This window comes from Electrophorus electricus, chromosome 14 (assembly GCF_041902795.1).
Source record: "Electrophorus electricus isolate QZ-2024a chromosome 14, ASM4190279v1, whole genome shotgun sequence".
In the NCBI taxonomy this organism is placed as follows: domain Eukaryota; kingdom Metazoa; phylum Chordata; class Actinopteri; order Gymnotiformes; family Gymnotidae; genus Electrophorus; species Electrophorus electricus.
The window spans coordinates 4,993,574-5,019,548 of record NC_137510.1 but is presented as its reverse complement, the minus strand read 5'-3'; the positions used below and the strand labels follow the sequence as shown (position 1 = coordinate 5,019,548).

The following is a 25,975-nucleotide window of genomic DNA, read 5'->3' as shown; positions in this document are numbered from 1 at the left end:
CATTTATGTCTGAGTACAGCTTTGAGCAATTGAGGTTAAGGGCTTTTCTCAGGGGCCCAACATTGGCAACCTTCTGATTACTAGTCAAATACCTGAACCACTAAGCTACCACTGCCCCACACAAAGAATGATACAAAACTAGCTGACAAAACACAATAAACTATTCAACACAATTGAGTGGCACAAACACAGGAAACACTTTGAAGTGTGTTAAACACAGGGATGTAACAAAGAATAAAAATAATAGAATAAAAAGCAAACAGGCACACACACACTAACAAGGACAATAACGAACGGCAGGTGTGACACGACCAATTAACAATGTAGGGGCGTGGTGATCAAAAAACACAGGGAGGAGTGTAGGAGGAGGGGGCCGTCCCATGACAGGAAGACTGTTTTAAAGAGGACTTAGAGGCAGTGTGAACAGGTGCGTTGTTAAAACTTGAAGGGCAAAGTCTACATTGCTTCCTGACTACATAACGTTCCAGGTAAAGATGTATGTGGTTTTTTTTACAGGCTTGCCCTAAAAGAAAGCAGGAGAGTTTTCTTCTTACTGATTTTATTGTTGTGCTGCAGAATAATGAGGACCATGTTTGTGGTGCTGGCTCTTGCCCTGCTGGTGATGGGTGGTGAGTGGTCCAATTCAGCTTTTAGGGAATACCTGTTTCACATGATTAGTATTGTATACAACATTGATTGCTCCTTATTGCTCCCCATTACCTGACTTGCAGGTTCTGCCCTACAATGTAACAACTGTGTACCCTTGATCCCTGGTGGCAAATGTCCAGACACCATTGAAACATGTGGATCTGTTAAAGATACCTGTGTCACTTTTAATCTGGCCAACATACGTAAGTCTCATCCAGCTTCTCATTGAATTACTTAACCAAGTTTGTCAAATCTGGAACATATTGAGCCTAGTGTTGGCACCCACACCACACAGACATGAGGAGGAGGGTGCTGTGCTGTGACACTGTTCTTTGTCTGGTTTTGTCTCCATAGTTGTCTACAAGAAATGCATCAAAATGTCTGACTGCCTTCTGCTTCAGGGCCTTCCTCTGGTCAATGTTGTATGCTGTCAGACAGACCTCTGCAATTAGTGACTCATGCTTGGAAGTAACATTCAGGGAAAAATAAAGATCTACTCATGATTCCAATGTCTGACTATTGCCTTTGATCTGCTTTCATTATTCAAAATGAGAATGTCCATTAGGAACTGGTTAGCTCAGTTTGTGAACAAACGGATTTGGCTTGCCAAAGCTCATTGTAACAGGAAACTCCTTCATGGTCGACTACATGTAGGCAAGGGGCAACAATACATGGTAGTAAAATAAAGGTGCTTATTTGAGACTGGGTTTTGGTAGTGTTCCCAGTTGGAGCCACTGGGTGGCGCATGATTTGTTTCGCACATTGCTTCTGTGGTTTCATTTAGTTTTATTTTCTGAAGGAGAGTCGTGCTGACTTTGACGTTGTGAAGGATTCGCATGAATTATTAGACAACATTAACATCCAGCAATGTCTTGCACAGATTAGATATGTCATTTGTTTGGTGGGAAATAATTCTTTTGTCTGTTGTTGTGATCCCTTAACCAAGTTGCTAATTTAACTAGCTAAGCTGCCTATGGGTTTTGAGGTATCGGCTGCGTTCATGTACTGGATTCACTCCCTCAAAAGGGCTGTTTTTGTAATTTGGGGAAAATTTGTATAATGGTTGGAATTTGTCCCTTTTTTGGTGAATTTTAGTTTGATGTGCGCTGTCTAGTGCAAGTAAATTGGTACATGAAGGGGATAATACTGCCTGTAACTTTGATCAGCGACACTAAGAAATGGAGCTGTTTTGATTCCTGATTTATTTCTGGAAGCAACCGTTAACTGTCGCAAGCCAGAGAGAGAAGTTGACCAATAGCAACAGCGCCACCAGCTGTTGCAGCACAATTCTGCGTTCCCTGGTGGCCTTTATTCCATCTAACACAATGCAGGGCCTCCGAAAGAAAGAGAAAGGGTTACACTGACATTTTACTTAAGGGTGATGCAGTCAAACTTTCATGTACGATAAAGTTTGCAGAAAAGGTGGGTTATGGGCCCACCTGTAGGCTCTGGTCTAAGCGAGGAGTTGGGAACATGAACTAGTACACCCACACAGATCGTTTCTGTATATGCATTTCATGGGACACTGGATGTATAATACAATAACACTAGAAAGTACAGCAACCACAGTCATGTTTGTTGTGCTATTTAGGAAAGCTTAAGCAGGGAAGGGATATATTAATAACATAAAACATAAGGGGAGTACAGAGATTCTGTGTCCTTTCAGATTGACCTGTTCTATACTTGTCACGAGACCAGAATGTGAGCTGCTTCTCAAGTGGGTCATTCTGTGGTCCAGTACAAGAGTTACCATTTTTCCAAATTCACAGGTGAACCTGTGAGTGGCTCCCTTTGAGAAAAGGTCACCCAGTCTCTTTGCTGCTGCAAATAAATTCTCAGTAGAGTTTATATGGCCTGGGCCCTCTATATCCAGCGTAGCCATCATGCACTCTACTAAGGTGGTCCGTTGAAACCCTGTCACTAATGTTAGTTCCATCTACTTTTATTCTTGTCCAATGTCTCTGAAGACCTGAATCCTTCAATTCAGGTGACTGAATAGAAGTTCCAGAAAGTGAAACAACCTCCAGTCTGAAAAACTGGCTCTTGAGAAGGATCTTCTGGATGATATGGTGGAACAGGATATGTTTGTCTCTAAACGCATTAATGAAGGATCTGAAGACTGTATATTCATGATGGGATTTTTGAGCACAGATGCAATTAGACCATATACAAGCTGTTCGTCTCCTGAACCACTGTACTCGGAAAGAGGCTTAGTGAAAAACACCTTAAGATGGCTCATCAAACTACTGCAAATGCTACATGCAGTGGACCAAAAACTCACTTCAGAGACATCAGCATTTGATTTGATACTTATCTGTGTGTTAAGGTGAAAATGCTTCCGAATTCCATCAGTGACAGAACCCAACAGATGATATGCCATTGTTAAACATTCAGAGGGGGTTTGTCCACTGTCTTGCAACAAATTGGAACCTGACTTTCTGGTGTCATCAAGCAGTGAATGCTAATTTGATATGGGGTATGTCAAAAAACTATATTTGTAAAATAAACCAATTCAGTTAAGTTCATTTGTTATGTATTTCATTAGCCATCACAAGGGGGCATTGGTAGCTCAGTGGTTACAGTACTTGACTAGTAATTAGAAGGTTGGCAGTTCAAGTATGACCGTTGTCACTGTTGGGCCCCTAAATAGGCCCTTTAATTTTCACTTATTCAAGTTGTGTTCATTCAGAATTGTAAGGTTTCTTAGATAAAAACATCAGCTAAATGCCATAAACGTAAATCAGACATCTTCAATAACAAGCCCACTTTTACAGAAGTTCTATACAGCATCTGAAGAAGGAACACTGTAGCTGAAGTGAATTATTATTTAATTTAATTCAAATATGTCTGTTCTGTGCCTTTGGTGGAGACACAGGTTGCATTAGTTAGCATTTAAGTAAACTATAGTACTCTAAGGTACTAGTAAATTAGGGCTTGGTGTTGAAGGAATTTATATCTTATATGATTGTTTCATTTCAGTTTGTTTCCTATCCTGTTTTATATTACCTTGAATATATTTAAACCTAAGAATTGTGTTAAATGCTTCTGTAGTTTTTTCTCTGTGACTGTTTTCTGTGCCATCGTGCCGTGTGCACAACGTGCCTCTGTGAAGGTATGCCCAAAAGTCATGAAGTGGCAACACTCTCCCCTCTCTCTCATCTTTCTTCCTTCTTGTGTAGTTAGACAGTAGACTGATGTCTACATTCACACCCTCATGCTGAAAAACATTTGAAGATATTACACTACTGCAAACAAACAGAGAATCCGAAGAGCAATACAGTCGAATTTGTACCGTCATCCGGACGGCACACCGACATCTCTTTGGTAATGCCATTATTCTGAACCAATAGAAATATTGGCTGGAATTGGAAAAGAGGTCAGTATAAGACGTATCCTTTCGTAGATTGAGAAAATCTATGCTTTCTCTTTAGTTTTCTTAAGCTTCAGAAGTTCATTACATGCTCTAAATTTTATTAACCAAAGGTGGACGAAAACACATTGATATTTTTGAAATTTTTAAACGAATTACAAACACATTTTATACTAAAAACAAATGCGTTAATAAAATATATTTGTAAAAATGTTAATCTATATAACTGATACATTTAATTTAATTACAACAAAAATATGTTAAGAACTTCTGAAAACTTCGCCTTACCATATATTAAATGTGACATTGGAGAAGCATGAGTGAATTGTAAGTGAGGGAAATAACTTTTAATTTAAAAAAAAAATGAAGAAAAGCGCTAGAATCACACAGCAGAGTGAAGGCATCAGCAAAAAAGTGTCTCACACCATCAATGTGAAGCACTGAACGTGGGCTCCTGTGGGGTTTGTATATGTAGTGTGAAATGAGAAACAAGGGTGAATAATAATCTGCAAAACTGGACATTAAAAATGGACTGAATCAAGAGGCTTCTTTGGCCACTGACTATTGAAAGCTGGCTTTCCAGTGATATTTAATTTGATGTTCAAGCAGAAATACTTGGTTGAAAAGATGAGCCTCTCCCCAAAAACAAATTGAAAAGCCAACTAGTGACTGAATGCATAAAGTCAATGAATCCATAGAACAATATCACTCTGAGTGCACTATTCATGCAATGATAAGATATTAATTCAGATACATCTGGAGACGTGCATGTTGGAGGGTGGAAAAGAAAGAAATCATTGGGTGTCATCGGCATAGCAGTGGTAGGAGAGGCCATGAGAAGATAATGCATCAGCTACAGAAGGAGTAAACAAAGAGAATAGAAAAGGGGCTAATACTGAGCCCTGTGGAAACACCAGTGGAGAGTCTACATGGTTTGAATGTGGATCTTCTCCATGTTACCTGATAGGACCGTCCCTCCAGATAGGACTGAAACCATTTCCATGCAGAGCCAGTCACACCAAGGCTGGAGAGAACAGAGAGGAGAATGTGTGTCAAAGGCCTCCGAAAGGTCCAGAAAAATCAAGACATATTACAGTTTGACTGCTTTAGCAGCATGAAGTTTCTACCTCAATGCTATGAAGGCAGTTTCTGTTAAATGTGCCGGTTCGTAGCCAGACTGATTGCGAAGAGTTGTTGATGATGAAAGAGATGAAAGGAAGCAAATCTCTTGAGATTGTCTGGAACATAAGGGAGGGAACGGGATCCAGAGAACATGGAGTCGGATTTCTGAAAGTCAGGAGTTGATGAATTTGGACTGAGGAGAGAGGAGAAAAAGAAGTCAGAGCACTGGATGTAGGGGAATGAAGACTGCTCAGGAACAGAGGAAAAGGACCGGCGGATTGCTGCAACCTTCTCCTCAAAGAATCTGATGAAATCCTCAGGATTAAGAGATGAGGAAGGAGGAGGTGCGGGAGGTATAAGGAAAGAAGAAAAATAGTGAAAAGCTTGCGTGGATCAGATGCTGATGGTTCAAATTTTTGTCTGTACTAGGATGACTTTGCAGATGTTACTTCTAGTGAGAACTTGGAAAGAAGAGACTGGTATAAGATGAGGTCTGATTTTAGGACTTTTCCTCCACCGCCCCTCTACAGTCCTTAGCGCTCTCCTGTGGCATCGGAGTGTTTCTGTTAGCCAGGGGGCAGGTGGGGAAGATCTTGCAGGTCGAGAAGAGAGAAGTCACAGAAGATTCATTGATGAGGAGAGTGTAGAAATGACAGTATTTGAACTGTATCCAGAGAGAGAGAGAGAGAGAGTCATGGTGAGGAAGGATGAAAAAAATAGTAGAAATAAGGGAAGAGGGAGTGATGGAGTGCAGATTGCGACAGAAGGAGGAGGAACAAGTTGGGGAGGTATGGCTGGAAAGAGAAGAGAGAGAGAACACAAAGTGATGGTCTGAGAGGTGGAGGGGGTCGACTGCAATGACCGATGTTGTGGTGGTCTGTGTGAAAATCAGGAATACCAAGCAAACAGGCACACTCACACTAACAAGGACAATAACGAACGGCAGGTGTGACACGACCAATTAACAATGTAGGGGCGTGGTGATCAAAAAACACAGGGAGGAGTGTAGGAGGAGGGGGCCGTCCCATGACAGGAAGACTGTTTTAAAGAGGACTTAGAGGCAGTGTGAACAGGTGCGTTGTTAAAACTTGAAGGGCAAAGTCTACATTGCTTCCTGACTACATAACATTCCAGGTAAAGATGTATGTGTTTTCTTTTACAGGCTTGCCCTAAAAGAAAGCAGGAGAGTTTTCTTCTTACTGATTTTATTGTTGTGCTGCAGAATAATGAGGACCATGTTTGTGGTGCTGGCTCTTGCCCTGCTGGTGATGGGTGGTGAGTGGTCCAATTCAGCTTTTAGGGAATACCTGTTTCACATGATTAGTATTGTATACAACATTGATTGCTCCTTATTGCTCCCCATTACCTGACTTGCAGGTTCTGCCCTACAATGTAACCACTGTGTACCCTTGATCCCTGGTGGCAAATGTCCAGACACCATTGAAACATGTGGATCTGCTAAAGATACCTGTGTCACTTTTAATCTGGCCAACATACGTAAGTCTCATCCAGCTTCTCATTGAATTACTTAACCAAGTTTGTCAAATCTGGAACATATTGAGCCTAGTGTTGGCACCCACACCACACAGACATGAGGAGGAGGGTGCTGTGCTGTGACACTGTTCTTTGTCTGGTTTTGTCTCCATAGTTGTCTACAAGAAATGCATCAAAATGTCTGACTGCCTTCTGCTTCAGGGCCTTCCTCTGGTCAATGTTGTATGCTGTCAGACAGACCTCTGCAATTAGTGACTCATGCTTGGAAGTAACATTCAGGGAAAAATAAAGATCTACTCATGATTCCAATGTCTGACTATTGCCTTTGATCTGCTTTCATTATTCAAAATGAGAATGTCCATTAGGAACTGGTTAGCTCCTACTGAGAAACCTGTATTTTGTGATTGCTACAAAGCAAAGTTTGTGAACAAACGGATTTGGCTTGCCAAAGCTCATTGTAACAGGAAACTCCTTCATGGTCGACTACATGTAGGCAAGGGGCAACAATACATGGTAGTAAAATAAAGGTGCTTATTTGAGACTGGGTTTTGGTAGTGTTCCCAGTTGGAGCCACTGGGTGGCGCATGATTTGTTTCGCACATTGCTTCTGTGGTTTCATTTAGTTTTATTTTCTGAAGGAGAGTCGTGCTGACTTTGACGTTGTGAAGGATTCGCATGAATTATTAGACAACATTAACATCCAGCAATGTCTTGCACAGATTAGATATGTCATTTGTTTGGTGGGAAATAATTCTTTTGTCTGTTGTTGTGATCCCTTAACCAAGTTGCTAATTTAACTAGCTAAGCTGCCTATGGGTTTTGAGGTATCGGCTGCGTTCATGTACTGGATTCACTCCCTCAAAAGGGCTGTTTTTGTAATTTGGGGAAAATTTGTATAATGGTTGGAATTTGTCCCTTTTTTGGTGAATTTTAGTTTGATGTGCGCTGTCTAGTGCAAGTAAATTGGTACATGAAGGGGATAATACTGCCTGTAACTTTGATCAGCGACACTAAGAAATGGAGCTGTTTTGATTCCTGATTTATTTCTGGAAGCAACCGTTAACTGTCGCAAGCCAGAGAGAGAAGTTGACCAATAGCAACAGCGCCACCAGCTGTTGCAGCACAATTCTGCGTTCCCTGGTGGCCTTTATTCCATCTAACACAATGCAGGGCCTCCGAAAGAAAGAGAAAGGGTTACACTGACATTTTACTTAAGGGTGATGCAGTCAAACTTTCATGTACGATAAAGTTTGCAGAAAAGGTGGGTTATGGGCCCACCTGTAGGCTCTGGTCTAAGCGAGGAGTTGGGAACATGAACTAGTACACCCACACAGATCGTTTCTGTATATGCATTTCATGGGACACTGGATGTATAATACAATAACACTAGAAAGTACAGCAACCACAGTCATGTTTGTTGTGCTATTTAGGAAAGCTTAAGCAGGGAAGGGATATATTAATAACATAAAACATAAGGGGAGTACAGAGATTCTGTGTCCTTTCAGATTGACCTGTTCTATACTTGTCACGAGACCAGAATGTGAGCTGCTTCTCAAGTGGGTCATTCTGTGGTCCAGTACAAGAGTTACCATTTTTCCAAATTCACAGGTGAACCTGTGAGTGGCTCCCTTTGAGAAAAGGTCACCCAGTCTCTTTGCTGCTGCAAATAAATTCTCAGTAGAGTTTATATGGCCTGGGCCCTCTATATCCAGCGTAGCCATCATGCACTCTACTAAGGTGGTCCGTTGAAACCCTGTCACTAATGTTAGTTCCATCTACTTTTATTCTTGTCCAATGTCTCTGAAGACCTGAATCCTTCAATTCAGGTGACTGAATAGAAGTTCCAGAAAGTGAAACAACCTCCAGTCTGAAAAACTGGCTCTTGAGAAGGATCTTCTGGATGATATGGTGGAACAGGATATGTTTGTCTCTAAACGCATTAATGAAGGATCTGAAGACTGTATATTCATGATGGGATTTTTGAGCACAGATGCAATTAGACCATATACAAGCTGTTCGTCTCCTGAACCACTGTACTCGGAAAGAGGCTTAGTGAAAAACACCTTAAGATGGCTCATCAAACTACTGCAAATGCTACATGCAGTGGACCAAAAACTCACTTCAGAGACATCAGCATTTGATTTGATACTTATCTGTGTGTTAAGGTGAAAATGCTTCCGAATTCCATCAGTGACAGAACCCAACAGATGATATGCCATTGTTAAACATTCAGAGGGGGTTTGTCCACTGTCTTGCAACAAATTGGAACCTGACTTTCTGGTGTCATCAAGCAGTGAATGCTAATTTGATATGGGGTATGTCAAAAAACTATATTTGTAAAATAAACCAATTCAGTTAAGTTCATTTGTTATGTATTTCATTAGCCATCACAAGGGGGCATTGGTAGCTCAGTGGTTACAGTACTTGACTAGTAATTAGAAGGTTGGCAGTTCAAGTATGACCGTTGTCACTGTTGGGCCCCTAAATAGGCCCTTTAATTTTCACTTATTCAAGTTGTGTTCATTCAGAATTGTAAGGTTTCTTAGATAAAAACATCAGCTAAATGCCATAAACGTAAATCAGACATCTTCAATAACAAGCCCACTTTTACAGAAGTTCTATACAGCATCTGAAGAAGGAACACTGTAGCTGAAGTGAATTATTATTTAATTTAATTCAAATATGTCTGTTCTGTGCCTTTGGTGGAGACACAGGTTGCATTAGTTAGCATTTAAGTAAACTATAGTACTCTAAGGTACTAGTAAATTAGGGCTTGGTGTTGAAGGAATTTATATCTTATATGATTGTTTCATTTCAGTTTGTTTCCTATCCTGTTTTATATTACCTTGAATATATTTAAACCTAAGAATTGTGTTAAATGCTTCTGTAGTTTTTTCTCTGTGACTGTTTTCTGTGCCATCGTGCCGTGTGCACAACGTGCCTCTGTGAAGGTATGCCCAAAAGTCATGAAGTGGCAACACTCTCCCCTCTCTCTCATCTTTCTTCCTTCTTGTGTAGTTAGACAGTAGACTGATGTCTACATTCACACCCTCATGCTGAAAAACATTTGAAGATATTACACTACTGCAAACAAACAGAGAATCCGAAGAGCAATACAGTCGAATTTGTACCGTCATCCGGACGGCACACCGACATCTCTTTGGTAATGCCATTATTCTGAACCAATAGAAATATTGGCTGGAATTGGAAAAGAGGTCAGTATAAGACGTATCCTTTCGTAGATTGAGAAAATCTATGCTTTCTCTTTAGTTTTCTTAAGCTTCAGAAGTTCATTACATGCTCTAAATTTTATTAACCAAAGGTGGACGAAAACACATTGATATTTTTGAAATTTTTAAACGAATTACAAACACATTTTATACTAAAAACAAATGCGTTAATAAAATATATTTGTAAAAATGTTAATCTATATAACTGATACATTTAATTTAATTACAACAAAAATATGTTAAGAACTTCTGAAAACTTCGCCTTACCATATATTAAATGTGACATTGGAGAAGCATGAGTGAATTGTAAGTGAGGGAAATAACTTTTAATTTAAAAAAAAAATGAAGAAAAGCGCTAGAATCACACAGCAGAGTGAAGGCATCAGCAAAAAAGTGTCTCACACCATCAATGTGAAGCACTGAACGTGGGCTCCTGTGGGGTTTGTATATGTAGTGTGAAATGAGAAACAAGGGTGAATAATAATCTGCAAAACTGGACATTAAAAATGGACTGAATCAAGAGGCTTCTTTGGCCACTGACTATTGAAAGCTGGCTTTCCAGTGATATTTAATTTGATGTTCAAGCAGAAATACTTGGTTGAAAAGATGAGCCTCTCCCCAAAAACAAATTGAAAAGCCAACTAGTGACTGAATGCATAAAGTCAATGAATCCATAGAACAATATCACTCTGAGTGCACTATTCATGCAATGATAAGATATTAATTCAGATACATCTGGAGACGTGCATGTTGGAGGGTGGAAAAGAAAGAAATCATTGGGTGTCATCGGCATAGCAGTGGTAGGAGAGGCCATGAGAAGATAATGCATCAGCTACAGAAGGAGTAAACAAAGAGAATAGAAAAGGGGCTAATACTGAGCCCTGTGGAAACACCAGTGGAGAGTCTACATGGTTTGAATGTGGATCTTCTCCATGTTACCTGATAGGACCGTCCCTCCAGATAGGACTGAAACCATTTCCATGCAGAGCCAGTCACACCAAGGCTGGAGAGAACAGAGAGGAGAATGTGTGTCAAAGGCCTCCGAAAGGTCCAGAAAAATCAAGACATATTACAGTTTGACTGCTTTAGCAGCATGAAGTTTCTACCTCAATGCTATGAAGGCAGTTTCTGTTAAATGTGCCGGTTCGTAGCCAGACTGATTGCGAAGAGTTGTTGATGATGAAAGAGATGAAAGGAAGCAAATCTCTTGAGATTGTCTGGAACATAAGGGAGGGAACGGGATCCAGAGAACATGGAGTCGGATTTCTGAAAGTCAGGAGTTGATGAATTTGGACTGAGGAGAGAGGAGAAAAAGAAGTCAGAGCACTGGATGTAGGGGAATGAAGACTGCTCAGGAACAGAGGAAAAGGACCGGCGGATTGCTGCAACCTTCTCCTCAAAGAATCTGATGAAATCCTCAGGATTAAGAGATGAGGAAGGAGGAGGTGCGGGAGGTATAAGGAAAGAAGAAAAATAGTGAAAAGCTTGCGTGGATCAGATGCTGATGGTTCAAATTTTTGTCTGTACTAGGATGACTTTGCAGATGTTACTTCTAGTGAGAACTTGGAAAGAAGAGACTGGTATAAGATGAGGTCTGATTTTAGGACTTTTCCTCCACCGCCCCTCTACAGTCCTTAGCGCTCTCCTGTGGCATCGGAGTGTTTCTGTTAGCCAGGGGGCAGGTGGGGAAGATCTTGCAGGTCGAGAAGAGAGAAGTCACAGAAGATTCATTGATGAGGAGAGTGTAGAAATGACAGTATTTGAACTGTATCCAGAGAGAGAGAGAGAGAGTCATGGTGAGGAAGGATGAAAAAAATAGTAGAAATAAGGGAAGAGGGAGTGATGGAGTGCAGATTGCGACAGAAGGAGGAGGAACAAGTTGGGGAGGTATGGATGGAAAGAGAAGAGAGAGAGAACACAAAGTGATGGTCTGAGAGGTGGAGGGGGTCGACTGCAATGACCGATGTTGTGGTGGTCTGTGTGAAAATCAGGAATACCAAGCAAACAGGCACACTCACACTAACAAGGACAATAACGAACGGCAGGTGTGACACGACCAATTAACAATGTAGGGGCGTGGTGATCAAAAAACACAGGGAGGAGTGTAGGAGGAGGGGGCCGTCCCATGACAGGAAGACTGTTTTAAAGAGGACTTAGAGGCAGTGTGAACAGGTGCGTTGTTAAAACTTGAAGGGCAAAGTCTACATTGCTTCCTGACTACATAACATTCCAGGTAAAGATGTATGTGTTTTCTTTTACAGGCTTGCCCTAAAAGAAAGCAGGAGAGTTTTCTTCTTACTGATTTTATTGTTGTGCTGCAGAATAATGAGGACCATGTTTGTGGTGCTGGCTCTTGCCCTGCTGGTGATGGGTGGTGAGTGGTCCAATTCAGCTTTTAGGGAATACCTGTTTCACATGATTAGTATTGTATACAACATTGATTGCTCCTTATTGCTCCCCATTACCTGACTTGCAGGTTCTGCCCTACAATGTAACAACTGTGTACCCTTGATCCCTGGTGGCAAATGTCCAGACACCATTGAAACATGTGGATCTGCTAAAGATACCTGTGTCACTTTTAATCTGGCCAACATACGTAAGTCTCATCCAGCTTCTCATTGAATTACTTAACCAAGTTTGTCAAATCTGGAACATATTGAGCCTAGTGTTGGCACCCACACCACACAGACATGAGGAGGAGGGTGCTGTGCTGTGACACTGTTCTTTGTCTGGTTTTGTCTCCATAGTTGTCTACAAGAAATGCATCAAAATGTCTGACTGCCTTCTGCTTCAGGGCCTTCCTCTGGTCAATGTTGTATGCTGTCAGACAGACCTCTGCAATTAGTGACTCATGCTTGGAAGTAACATTCAGGGAAAAATAAAGATCTACTCATGATTCCAATGTCTGACTATTGCCTTTGATCTGCTTTCATTATTCAAAATGAGAATGTCCATTAGGAACTGGTTAGCTCCTACTGAGAAACCTGTATTTTGTGATTGCTACAAAGCAAAGTTTGTGAACAAACGGATTTGGCTTGCCAAAGCTCATTGTAACAGGAAACTCCTTCATGGTCGACTACATGTAGGCAAGGGGCAACAATACATGGTAGTAAAATAAAGGTGCTTATTTGAGACTGGGTTTTGGTAGTGTTCCCAGTTGGAGCCACTGGGTGGCGCATGACTTGTTTCGCACATTGCTTCTGTGGTTTCATTTAGTTTTATTTTCTGAAGGAGAGTCGTGCTGACTTTGACGTTGTGAAGGATTCGCATGAATTATTAGACAACATTAACATCCAGCAATGTCTTGCACAGATTAGATATGTCATTTGTTTGGTGGGAAATAATTCTTTTGTCTGTTGTTGTGATCCCTTAACCAAGTTGCTAATTTAACTAGCTAAGCTGCCTATGGGTTTTGAGGTATCGGCTGCGTTCATGTACTGGATTCACTCCCTCAAAAGGGCTGTTTTTGTAATTTGGGGAAAATTTGTATAATGGTTGGAATTTGTCCCTTTTTTGGTGAATTTTAGTTTGATGTGCGCTGTCTAGTGCAAGTAAATTGGTACATGAAGGGGATAATACTGCCTGTAACTTTGATCAGCGACACTAAGAAATGGAGCTGTTTTGATTCCTGATTTATTTCTGGAAGCAACCGTTAACTGTCGCAAGCCAGAGAGAGAAGTTGACCAATAGCAACAGCGCCACCAGCTGTTGCAGCACAATTCTGCGTTCCCTGGTGGCCTTTATTCCATCTAACACAATGCAGGGCCTCCGAAAGAAAGAGAAAGGGTTACACTGACATTTTACTTAAGGGTGATGCAGTCAAACTTTCATGTACGATAAAGTTTGCAGAAAAGGTGGGTTATGGGCCCACCTGTAGGCTCTGGTCTAAGCGAGGAGTTGGGAACATGAACTAGTACACCCACACAGATCGTTTCTGTATATGCATTTCATGGGACACTGGATGTATAATACAATAACACTAGAAAGTACAGCAACCACAGTCATGTTTGTTGTGCTATTTAGGAAAGCTTAAGCAGGGAAGGGATATATTAATAACATAAAACATAAGGGGAGTACAGAGATTCTGTGTCCTTTCAGATTGACCTGTTCTATACTTGTCACGAGACCAGAATGTGAGCTGCTTCTCAAGTGGGTCATTCTGTGGTCCAGTACAAGAGTTACCATTTTTCCAAATTCACAGGTGAACCTGTGAGTGGCTCCCTTTGAGAAAAGGTCACCCAGTCTCTTTGCTGCTGCAAATAAATTCTCAGTAGAGTTTATATGGCCTGGGCCCTCTATATCCAGCGTAGCCATCATGCACTCTACTAAGGTGGTCGTTGAAACCCTGTCACTAATGTTAGTTCCATCTACTTTTATTCTTGTCCAATGTCTCTGAAGACTTGAATCCTTCAATTCAGGTGACTGAATAGAAGTTCCAGAAAGTGAAACAACCTCCAGTCTGAAAAACTGGCTCTTGAGAAGGATCTTCTGGATGATATGGTGGAACAGGATATGTTTGTCTCTAAACGCATTAATGAAGGATCTGAAGACTGTATATTCATGATGGGATTTTTGAGCACAGATGCAATTAGACCATATACAAGCTGTTCGTCTCCTGAACCACTGTACTCGGAAAGAGGCTTAGTGAAAAACACCTTAAGATGGCTCATCAAACTACTGCAAATGCTACATGCAGTGGACCAAAAACTCACTTCAGAGACATCAGCATTTGATTTGATACTTATCTGTGTGTTAAGGTGAAAATGCTTCCGAATTCCATCAGTGACAGAACCCAACAGATGATATGCCATTGTTAAACATTCAGAGGGGGTTTGTCCACTGTCTTGCAACAAATTGGAACCTGACTTTCTGGTGTCATCAAGCAGTGAATGCTGATTTGATATGGGGTATGTCAAAAAACTATATTTGTAAAATAAACCAATTCAGTTAAGTTCATTTGTTATGTATTTCATTAGCCATCACAAGGGGGCATTGGTAGCTCAGTGGTTACAGTACTTGACTAGTAATTAGAAGGTTGGCAGTTCAAGTATGACCGTTGTCACTGTTGGGCCCCTAAATAGGCCCTTTAATTTTCACTTATTCAAGTTGTGTTCATTCAGAATTGTAAGGTTTCTTAGATAAAAACATCAGCTAAATGCCATAAACGTAAATCAGACATCTTCAATAACAAGCCCACTTTTACAGAAGTTCTATACAGCATCTGAAGAAGGAACACTGTAGCTGAAGTGAATTATTATTTAATTTAATTCAAATATGTCTGTTCTGTGCCTTTGGTGGAGACACAGGTTGCATTAGTTAGCATTTAAGTAAACTATAGTACTCTAAGGTACTAGTAAATTAGGGCTTGGTGTTGAAGGAATTTATATCTTATATGATTGTTTCATTTCAGTTTGTTTCCTATCCTGTTTTATATTACCTTGAATATATTTAAACCTAAGAATTGTGTTAAATGCTTCTGTAGTTTTTTCTCTGTGACTGTTTTCTGTGCCATCGTGCCGTGTGCACAACGTGCCTCTGTGAAGGTATGCCCAAAAGTCATGAAGTGGCAACACTCTCCCCTCTCTCTCATCTGTCTTCCTTCTTGTGTAGTTAGACAGTAGACTGATGTCTACATTCACACCCTCATGCTGAAAAACATTTGAAGATATTACACTACTGCAAACAAACAGAGAATCCGAAGAGCAATACAGTCGAATTTGTATCGTCATCCGGACGGCACACCGACATCTCTTTGGTAATGCCATTATTCTGAACCAACAGAAATATTGGCTGGAATTGGAAAAGAGGTCAGTATAAGACGTATCCTTTCGTAGATTGAGAAAATCTATGCTTTCTCTTTAGTTTTCTTAAGCTTCAGAAGTTCATTACATGCTCTAAATTTTATTAACCAAAGGTGGACGAAAACACATTGATATTTTTGAAATTTTTAAACGAATTACAAACACATTTTATACTAAAAACAAATGCGTTAATAAAATATATTTGTAAAAATGTTAATCTATATAACTGATACATTTAATTTAATTACAACAAAAATATGTTAAGAACTTCTGAAAACTTCGCCTTACCATATATTAAATGTGACATTGGAGAAGCATGAGTGAATTGTAAGTGAGGGAAATAACTTTTAATTTAAAAAACAAATGAAGAAAAGCGCTAGAATCACACAGCAGAGTGAAGGCATCAGCAAAAAAGTGTCTCACACCATCAATGTGAAGCACTGAACGTGGGCTCCTGTGGGGTTTATATATGTAGTGTGAAATGAGAAACAAGGGTGAATAATAATCTGCAAAACTGGACATTAAAAATGGACTGAATCAAGAGGCTTCTTTGGCCACTGACTATTGAAAGCTGGCTTTCCAGTGATATTTAATTTGATGTTCAAGCAGAAATACTTGGTTGAAAAGATGAGCCTCTCCCCAAAAACAAATTGAAAAGCCAACTAGTGACTGAATGCATAAAGTCAATGAATCCATAGAACAATATCACTCTGAGTGCACTATTCATGCAATGATAAGATATTAATTCAGATACATCTGGAGACGTGCATGTTGGAGGGTGGAAAAGAAAGAAATCATTGGGTGTCATCGGCATAGCAGTGGTAGGAGAGGCCATGAGAAGATAATGCATCAGCTACAGAAGGAGTAAACAAAGAGAATAGAAAAGGGGCTAATACTGAGCCCTGTGGAAACACCAGTGGAGAGTCTACATGGTTTGAATGTGGATCTTCTCCATGTTACCTGATAGGACCGTCCCTCCAGATAGGACTGAAACCATTTCCATGCAGAGCCAGTCACACCAAGGCTGGAGAGAACAGAGAGGAGAATGTGTGTCAAAGGCCTCCGAAAGGTCCAGAAAAATCAAGACATATTACAGTTTGACTGCTTTAGCAGCATGAAGTTTCTACCTCAATGCTATGAAGGCAGTTTCTGTTAAATGTGCTGGTTCGTGGCCAGACTGATTGCGAAGAGTTGTTGATGATGAAAGAGATGAAAGGAAGCAAATCTCTTGAGATTGTCTGGAACATAAGGGAGGGAACGGGATCCAGAGAACATGGAGTCGGATTTCTGAAAGTCAGGAGTTGATGAATTTGGACTGAGGAGAGAGGAGAAAAAGAAGTCAGAGCACTGGATGTAGGGGAATGAAGACTGCTCAGGAACAGAGGAAAAGGACCGGCGGATTGCTGCAACCTTCTCCTCAAAGAATCTGATGAAATCCTCAGGATTAAGAGATGAGGAAGGAGGAGGTGCGGGAGGTATAAGGAAAGAAGAAAAATAGTGAAAAGCTTGCGTGGATCAGATGCTGATGGTTCAAATTTTTGTCTGTACTAGGATGACTTTGCAGATGTTACTTCTAGTGAGAACTTGGAAAGAAGAGACTGGTATAAGATGAGGTCTGATTTTAGGACTTTTCCTCCACCGCCCCTCTACAGTCCTTAGCGCTCTCCTGTGGCATCGGAGTGTTTCTGTTAGCCAGGGGGCAGGTGGGGAAGATCTTGCAGGTCGAGAAGAGAGAAGTCACAGAAGATTCATTGATGAGGAGAGTGTAGAAATGACAGTATTTGAACTGTATCCAGAGAGAGAGAGAGAGAGAGTCATGGTGAGGAAGGATGAAAAAAATAGTAGAAATAAGGGAAGAGGGAGTGATGGAGTGCAGATTGCGACAGAAGGAGGAGGAACAAGTTGGGGAGGTATGGATGGAAAGAGAAGAGAGAGAGAACACAAAGTGATGGTCTGAGAGGTGGAGGGGGTCGACTGCAATGACCGATGTTGTGGTGGTCTGTGTGAAAATCAGGGATACCAAGCAAACAGGCACTCTCACACTAACAAGGACAATAACGAACGGCAGGTGTGACATGACCAATTAACAATGTAGGGGCGTGGTGATCAAAAAACACAGGGAGGAGTGTAGGAGGAGGGGGCCGTCCCATGACAGGAAGACTGTTTTAAAGAGGACTTAGAGGCAGTGTGAACAGGTGCGTTGTTAAAACTTGAAGGGCAAAGTCTACATTGCTTCCTGACTACATAACATTCCAGGTAAAGATGTATGTGTTTTCTTTTACAGGCTTGCCCTAAAAGAAAGCAGGAGAGTTTTCTTCTTACTGATTTTATTGTTGTGCTGCAGAATAATGAGGACCATGTTTGTGGTGCTGGCTCTTGCCCTGCTGGTGATGGGTGGTGAGTGGTCCAATTCAGCTTTTAGGGAATACCTGTTTCACATGATTAGTATTGTATACAACATTGATTGCTCCCCATTACCTGACTTGCAGGTTCTGCCCTACAATGTAACCACTGTGTACCCTTGATCCCTGGTGGCAAATGTCCAGACACCATTGAAACATGTGGATCTGCTAAAGATACCTGTGTCACTTTTAATCTGGCCAACATACGTAAGTCTCATCCAGCTTCTCATTGAATTACTTAACCAAGTTTGTCAAATCTGGAACATATTGAGCCTAGTGTTGGCACCCACACCACACAGACATGAGGAGGAGGGTGCTGTGCTGTGACACTGTTCTTTGTCTGGTTTTGTCTCCATAGTTGTCTACAAGAAATGCATCAAAATGTCTGACTGCCTTCTGCTTCAGGGCCTTCCTCTGGTCAATGTTGTATGCTGTCAGACAGACCTCTGCAATTAGTGACTCATGCTTGGAAGTAACATTCAGGGAAAAATAAAGATCTACTCATGATTCCAATGTCTGACTATTGCCTTTGATCTGCTTTCATTATTCAAAATGAGAATGTCCATTAGGAACTGGTTAGCTCCTACTGAGAAACCTGTATTTTGTGATTGCTACAAAGCAAAGTTTGTGAACAAACGGATTTGGCTTGCCAAAGCTCATTGTAACAGGAAACTCCTTCATGGTCGACTACATGTAGGCAAGGGGCAACAATACATGGTAGTAAAATAAAGGTGCTTATTTGAGACTGGGTTTTGGTAGTGTTCCCAGTTGGAGCCACTGGGTGGCGCATGACTTGTTTCGCACATTGCTTCTGTGGTTTCATTTAGTTTTATTTTCTGAAGGAGAGTCGTGCTGACTTTGACGTTGTGAAGGATTCGCATGAATTATTAGACAACATTAACATCCAGCAATGTCTTGCACAGATTAGATATGTCATTTGTTTGGTGGGAAATAATTCTTTTGTCTGTTGTTGTGATCCCTTAACCAAGTTGCTAATTTAACTAGCTAAGCTGCCTATGGGTTTTGAGGTATCGGCTGCGTTCATGTACTGGATTCACTCCCTCAAAAGGGCTGTTTTTGTAATTTGGGGAAAATTTGTATAATGGTTGGAATTTGTCCCTTTTTTGGTGAATTTTAGTTTGATGTGCGCTGTCTAGTGCAAGTAAATTGGTACATGAAGGGGATAATACTGCCTGTAACTTTGATCAGCGACACTAAGAAATGGAGCTGTTTTGATTCCTGATTTATTTCTGGAAGCAACCGTTAACTGTCGCAAGCCAGAGAGAGAAGTTGACCAATAGCAACAGCGCCACCAGCTGTTGCAGCACAATTCTGCGTTCCCTGGTGGCCTTTATTCCATCTAACACAATGCAGGGCCTCCGAAAGAAAGAGAAAGGGTTACACTGACATTTTACTTAAGGGTGATGCAGTCAAACTTTCATGTACGATAAAGTTTGCAGAAAAGGTGGGTTATGGGCCCACCTGTAGGCTCTGGTCTAAGCGAGGAGTTGGGAACATGAACTAGTACACCCACACAGATCGTTTCTGTATATGCATTTCATGGGACACTGGATGTATAATACAATAACACTAGAAAGTACAGCAACCACAGTCATGTTTGTTGTGCTATTTAGGAAAGCTTAAGCAGGGAAGGGATATATTAATAACATAAAACATAAGGGGAGTACAGAGATTCTGTGTCCTTTCAGATTGACCTGTTCTATACTTGTCACGAGACCAGAATGTGAGCTGCTTCTCAAGTGGGTCATTCTGTGGTCCAGTACAAGAGTTACCATTTTTCCAAATTCACAGGTGAACCTGTGAGTGGCTCCCTTTGAGAAAAGGTCACCCAGTCTCTTTGCTGCTGCAAATAAATTCTCAGTAGAGTTTATATGGCCTGGGCCCTCTATATCCAGCGTAGCCATCATGCACTCTACTAAGGTGGTCGTTGAAACCCTGTCACTAATGTTAGTTCCATTTACTTTTATTCTTGTCCAATGTCTCTGAAGACCTGAATCCTTCAATTCAGGTGACTGAATAGAAGTTCCAGAAAGTGAAACAACCTCCAGTCTGAAAAACTGGCTCTTGAGAAGGATCTTCTGGATGATATGGTGGAACAGGATATGTTTGTCTCTAAACGCATTAATGAAGGATCTGAAGACTGTATATTCATGATGGGATTTTTGAGCACAGATGCAATTAGACCATATACAAGCTGTTCGTCTCCTGAACCACTGTACTCGGAAAGAGGCTTAGTGAAAAACACCTTAAGATGGCTCATCAAACTACTGCAAATGCTACATGCAGTGGACCAAAAACTCACTTCAGAGACATCAGCATTTGATTTGATACTTATCTGTGTGTTAAGGTGAAAATGCTTCCGAATTCCATCAGTGACAGAACCCAACAGATGATATGCCATTGTTAAACATTCAGAGGGGGTTTGTCCACTGTCTTGCAACAAATTGGAACCTGACTTTCTGGTGTCATCAAGCAGTGAATGCTAATTTGATATGGGGTATGTCAAAAAACTATATTTGTAAAATAAACCAATTCAGTTAAGTTCATTTGTTATGTATTTCATTAGCCATCACAAGGGGGCTTTGGTAGCTCAGTGGTTACAGTACTTGACTAGTAATTAGAAGGTTGGCAGTTCAAGTATGACCGTTGTCACTGTTGGGCCCCTAAATAGGCCCTTTAATTTTCACTTATTCAAGTTGTGTTCATTCAGAATTGTAAGGTTTCTTAGATAAAAACATCAGCTAAATGCCATAAACGTAAATCAGACATCTTCAATAACAAGCCCACTTTTACAGAAGTTCTATACAGCATCTGAAGAAGGAACACTGTAGCTGAAGTGAATTATTATTTAATTTAATTCAAATATGTCTGTTCTGTGCCTTTGGTGGAGACACAGGTTGCATTAGTTAGCATTTAAGTAAACTATAGTACTCTAAGGTACTAGTAAATTAGGGCTTGGTGTTGAAGGAATTTATATCTTATATGATTGTTTCATTTCAGTTTGTTTCCTATCCTGTTTTATATTACCTTGAATATATTTAAACCTAAGAATTGTGTTAAATGCTTCTGTAGTTTTTTCTCTGTGACTGTTTTCTGTGCCATCGTGCCGTGTGCACAACGTGCCTCTGTGAAGGTATGCCCAAAAGTCATGAAGTGGCAACACTCTCCCCTCTCTCTCATCTTTCTTCCTTCTTGTGTAGTTAGACAGTAGACTGATGTCTACATTCACACCCTCATGCTGAAAAACATTTGAAGATATTACACTACTGCAAACAAACAGAGAATCCGAAGAGCAATACAGTCGAATTTGTACCGTCATCCGGACGGCACACCGACATCTCTTTGGTAATGCCATTATTCTGAACCAATAGAAATATTGGCTGGAATTGGAAAAGAGGTCAGTATAAAACGTATCCTTTCGTAGATTGAGAAAATCTATGCTTTCTCTTTAGTTTTCTTAAGCTTCAGAAGTTCATTACATGCTCTAAATTTTATTAACCAAAGGTGGACGAAAACACATTGATATTTTTGAAATTTTTAAACGAATTACAAACACATTTTATACTAAAAACAAATGCGTTAATAAAATATATTTGTAAAAATGTTAATCTATATAACTGATACATTTAATTTAATTACAACAAAAATATGTTAAGAACTTCTGAAAACTTCCCCTTACCATATATTAAATGTGACATTGGAGAAGCATGAGTGAATTGTAAGAGGGAAATAACTTTTAATTTAAAAAAAAAATGAAGAAAAGCGCTAGAATCACACAGCAGAGTGAAGGCATCAGCAAAAAAGTGTCTCACACCATCAATGTGAAGCACTGAACGTGGGCTCCTGTGGGGTTTATATATGTAGTGTGAAATGAGAAACAAGGGTGAATAATAATCTGCAAAACTGGACATTAAAAATGGACTGAATCAAGAGGCTTCTTTGGCCACTGACTATTGAAAGCTGGCTTTCCAGTGATATTTAATTTGATGTTCAAGCAGAAATACTTGGTTGAAAAGATGAGCCTCTCCCCAAAAACAAATTGAAAAGCCAACTAGTGACTGAATGCATAAAGTCAATGAATCCATAGAACAATATCACTCTGAGTGCACTATTCATGCAATGATAAGATATTAATTCAGATACATCTGGAGACGTGCATGTTGGAGGGTGGAAAAGAAAGAAATCATTGGGTGTCATCGGCATAGCAGTGGTAGGAGAGGCCATGAGAAGATAATGCATCAGCTACAGAAGGAGTAAACAAAGAGAATAGAAAAGGGGCTAATACTGAGCCCTGTGGAAACACCAGTGGAGAGTCTACATGGTTTGAATGTGGATCTTCTCCATGTTACCTGATAGGACCGTCCCTCCAGATAGGACTGAAACCATTTCCATGCAGAGCCAGTCACACCAAGGCTGGAGAGAACAGAGAGGAGAATGTGTGTCAAAGGCCTCCGAAAGGTCCAGAAAAATCAAGACATATTACAGTTTGACTGCTTTAGCAGCATGAAGTTTCTACCTCAATGCTATGAAGGCAGTTTCTGTTAAATGTGCCGGTTCGTAGCCAGACTGATTGCGAAGAGTTGTTGATGATGAAAGAGATGAAAGGAAGCAAATCGCTTGAGATTGTCTGGAACATAAGGGAGGGAACGGGATCCAGAGAACATGGAGTCGGATTTCTGAAAGTCAGGAGTTGATGAATTTGGACTGAGGAGAGAGGAGAAAAAGAAGTCAGAGCACTGGATGTAGGGGAATGAAGACTGCTCAGGAACAGAGGAAAAGGACCGGCGGATTGCTGCAACCTTCTCCTCAAAGAATCTGATGAAATCCTCAGGATTAAGAGATGAGGAAGGAGGAGGTGCGGGAGGTATAAGGAAAGAAGAAAAATAGTGAAAAGCTTGCGTGGATCAGATGCTGATGGTTCAAATTTTTGTCTGTACTAGGATGACTTTGCAGATGTTACTTCTAGTGAGAACTTGGAAAGAAGAGACTGGTATAAGATGAGGTCTGATTTTAGGACTTTTCCTCCACCGCCCCTCTACAGTCCTTAGCGCTCTCCTGTGGCATCGGAGTGTTTCTGTTAGCCAGGGGGCAGGTGGGGAAGATCTTGCAGGTCGAGAAGAGAGAAGTCACAGAAGATTCATTGATGAGGAGAGTGTAGAAATGACAGTATTTGAACTGTATCCAGAGAGAGAGAGAGAGAGTCATGGTGAGGAAGGATGAAAAAAATAGTAGAAATAAGGGAAGAGGGAGTGATGGAGTGCAGATTGCGACAGAAGGAGGAGGAACAAGTTGGGGAGGTATGGATGGAAAGAGAAGAGAGAGAGAACACAAAGTGATGGTCTGAGAGGTGGAGGGGGTCGACTGCAATGACCGATGTTGTGGTGGTCTGTGTGAAAATCAGGTCCGGAACATTGCCTGCTCTGTGAGTCGGAGGACACTGGTTGAGGGTGATGTCAAATGACATCAACAGTGGAAAGATGCATAAGGAATGTAGACTGTCTGATGGACTTTGTGTAATTTTCACCTACTTTGTACTCTGAATTATGCTTTTAATAATCAAAAACTTTGTTTTTAATTTAGTTATAATGGTTTCCGTTATTCACTTGATATGGTTCAAGAGTTTGCCTTGTTCCACATTGCATATGACAGACTGCTGGTTTAATTATTTGGTCATCTCGCTGACAAATGTTTCCAAAGCAACTAACATTTATGTCTGAGTACAGCTTTGAGCAATTGAGGTTAAGGGCTTTGCTCAGGGGCCCAACATTGGCAACCTTCTGATTACTAGTCAAATACCTGAACCACTAAGCTACCACTGCCCCACACAAAGAATGATACAAAACTAGCTGACAAAACACAATAAACTATTCAACACAATTGAGTGGCACAAACACAGGAAACACTTTGAAGTGTGTTAAACACAGGGATGTAACAAAGAATAAAAATAATAGAATAAAAAGCAAACAGGCACACACACACTAACAAGGACAATAACGAACGGCAGGTGTGACACGACCAATTAACAATGTAGGGGCGTGGTGATCAAAAAACACAGGGAGGAGTGTAGGAGGAGGGGGCCGTCCCATGACAGGAAGACTGTTTTAAAGAGGACTTAGAGGCAGTGTGAACAGGTGCGTTGTTAAAACTTGAAGGGCAAAGTCTACATTGCTTCCTGACTACATAACGTTCCAGGTAAAGATGTATGTGGTTTTTTTTACAGGCTTGCCCTAAAAGAAAGCAGGAGAGTTTTCTTCTTACTGATTTTATTGTTGTGCTGCAGAATAATGAGGACCATGTTTGTGGTGCTGGCTCTTGCCCTGCTGGTGATGGGTGGTGAGTGGTCCAATTCAGCTTTTAGGGAATACCTGTTTCACATGATTAGTATTGTATACAACATTGATTGCTCCTTATTGCTCCCCATTACCTGACTTGCAGGTTCTGCCCTACAATGTAACAACTGTGTACCCTTGATCCCTGGTGGCAAATGTCCAGACACCATTGAAACATGTGGATCTGTTAAAGATACCTGTGTCACTTTTAATCTGGCCAACATACGTAAGTCTCATCCAGCTTCTCATTGAATTACTTAACCAAGTTTGTCAAATCTGGAACATATTGAGCCTAGTGTTGGCACCCACACCACACAGACATGAGGAGGAGGGTGCTGTGCTGTGACACTGTTCTTTGTCTGGTTTTGTCTCCATAGTTGTCTACAAGAAATGCATCAAAATGTCTGACTGCCTTCTGCTTCAGGGCCTTCCTCTGGTCAATGTTGTATGCTGTCAGACAGACCTCTGCAATTAGTGACTCATGCTTGGAAGTAACATTCAGGGAAAAATAAAGATCTACTCATGATTCCAATGTCTGACTATTGCCTTTGATCTGCTTTCATTATTCAAAATGAGAATGTCCATTAGGAACTGGTTAGCTCAGTTTGTGAACAAACGGATTTGGCTTGCCAAAGCTCATTGTAACAGGAAACTCCTTCATGGTCGACTACATGTAGGCAAGGGGCAACAATACATGGTAGTAAAATAAAGGTGCTTATTTGAGACTGGGTTTTGGTAGTGTTCCCAGTTGGAGCCACTGGGTGGCGCATGATTTGTTTCGCACATTGCTTCTGTGGTTTCATTTAGTTTTATTTTCTGAAGGAGAGTCGTGCTGACTTTGACGTTGTGAAGGATTCGCATGAATTATTAGACAACATTAACATCCAGCAATGTCTTGCACAGATTAGATATGTCATTTGTTTGGTGGGAAATAATTCTTTTGTCTGTTGTTGTGATCCCTTAACCAAGTTGCTAATTTAACTAGCTAAGCTGCCTATGGGTTTTGAGGTATCGGCTGCGTTCATGTACTGGATTCACTCCCTCAAAAGGGCTGTTTTTGTAATTTGGGGAAAATTTGTATAATGGTTGGAATTTGTCCCTTTTTTGGTGAATTTTAGTTTGATGTGCGCTGTCTAGTGCAAGTAAATTGGTACATGAAGGGGATAATACTGCCTGTAACTTTGATCAGCGACACTAAGAAATGGAGCTGTTTTGATTCCTGATTTATTTCTGGAAGCAACCGTTAACTGTCGCAAGCCAGAGAGAGAAGTTGACCAATAGCAACAGCGCCACCAGCTGTTGCAGCACAATTCTGCGTTCCCTGGTGGCCTTTATTCCATCTAACACAATGCAGGGCCTCCGAAAGAAAGAGAAAGGGTTACACTGACATTTTACTTAAGGGTGATGCAGTCAAACTTTCATGTACGATAAAGTTTGCAGAAAAGGTGGGTTATGGGCCCACCTGTAGGCTCTGGTCTAAGCGAGGAGTTGGGAACATGAACTAGTACACCCACACAGATCGTTTCTGTATATGCATTTCATGGGACACTGGATGTAT

The 25,975-nt window shown here is 40.8% G+C and overlaps 5 long non-coding RNA genes across 5 annotated transcripts; all 5 read left to right on the top strand.

Annotated features, from left to right (window-relative positions):
• Positions 1-435: 435 nt before the first annotated feature.
• LOC145651187 (uncharacterized) lies at positions 436-1,157 on the top strand. Its single transcript, XR_014116965.1, has 4 exons — positions 436-488; positions 577-629; positions 732-851; positions 1,003-1,157. It is a non-coding gene; the product is annotated as an uncharacterized LOC145651187 (long non-coding RNA).
• Positions 1,158-6,214: 5,057 nt separating this feature from the next.
• On the top strand, positions 6,215-6,943 carry LOC118242152 (uncharacterized). Its single transcript, XR_004776595.2, has 4 exons — positions 6,215-6,274; positions 6,363-6,415; positions 6,518-6,637; positions 6,789-6,943. It is a non-coding gene; the product is annotated as an uncharacterized LOC118242152 (long non-coding RNA).
• Positions 6,944-12,037: 5,094 nt separating this feature from the next.
• On the top strand, positions 12,038-12,766 carry LOC118242155 (uncharacterized). The gene is made up of 4 exons (XR_004776598.2): positions 12,038-12,097; positions 12,186-12,238; positions 12,341-12,460; positions 12,612-12,766. It is a non-coding gene; the product is annotated as an uncharacterized LOC118242155 (long non-coding RNA).
• Positions 12,767-17,861: 5,095 nt separating this feature from the next.
• LOC118242153 (uncharacterized) lies at positions 17,862-18,580 on the top strand. The gene is made up of 4 exons (XR_004776596.2): positions 17,862-17,921; positions 18,010-18,062; positions 18,155-18,274; positions 18,426-18,580. It is a non-coding gene; the product is annotated as an uncharacterized LOC118242153 (long non-coding RNA).
• Positions 18,581-24,227: 5,647 nt separating this feature from the next.
• Positions 24,228-24,949, top strand: LOC145651186 (uncharacterized). The gene is made up of 4 exons (XR_014116964.1): positions 24,228-24,280; positions 24,369-24,421; positions 24,524-24,643; positions 24,795-24,949. It is a non-coding gene; the product is annotated as an uncharacterized LOC145651186 (long non-coding RNA).
• Positions 24,950-25,975: the final 1,026 nt, after the last annotated feature.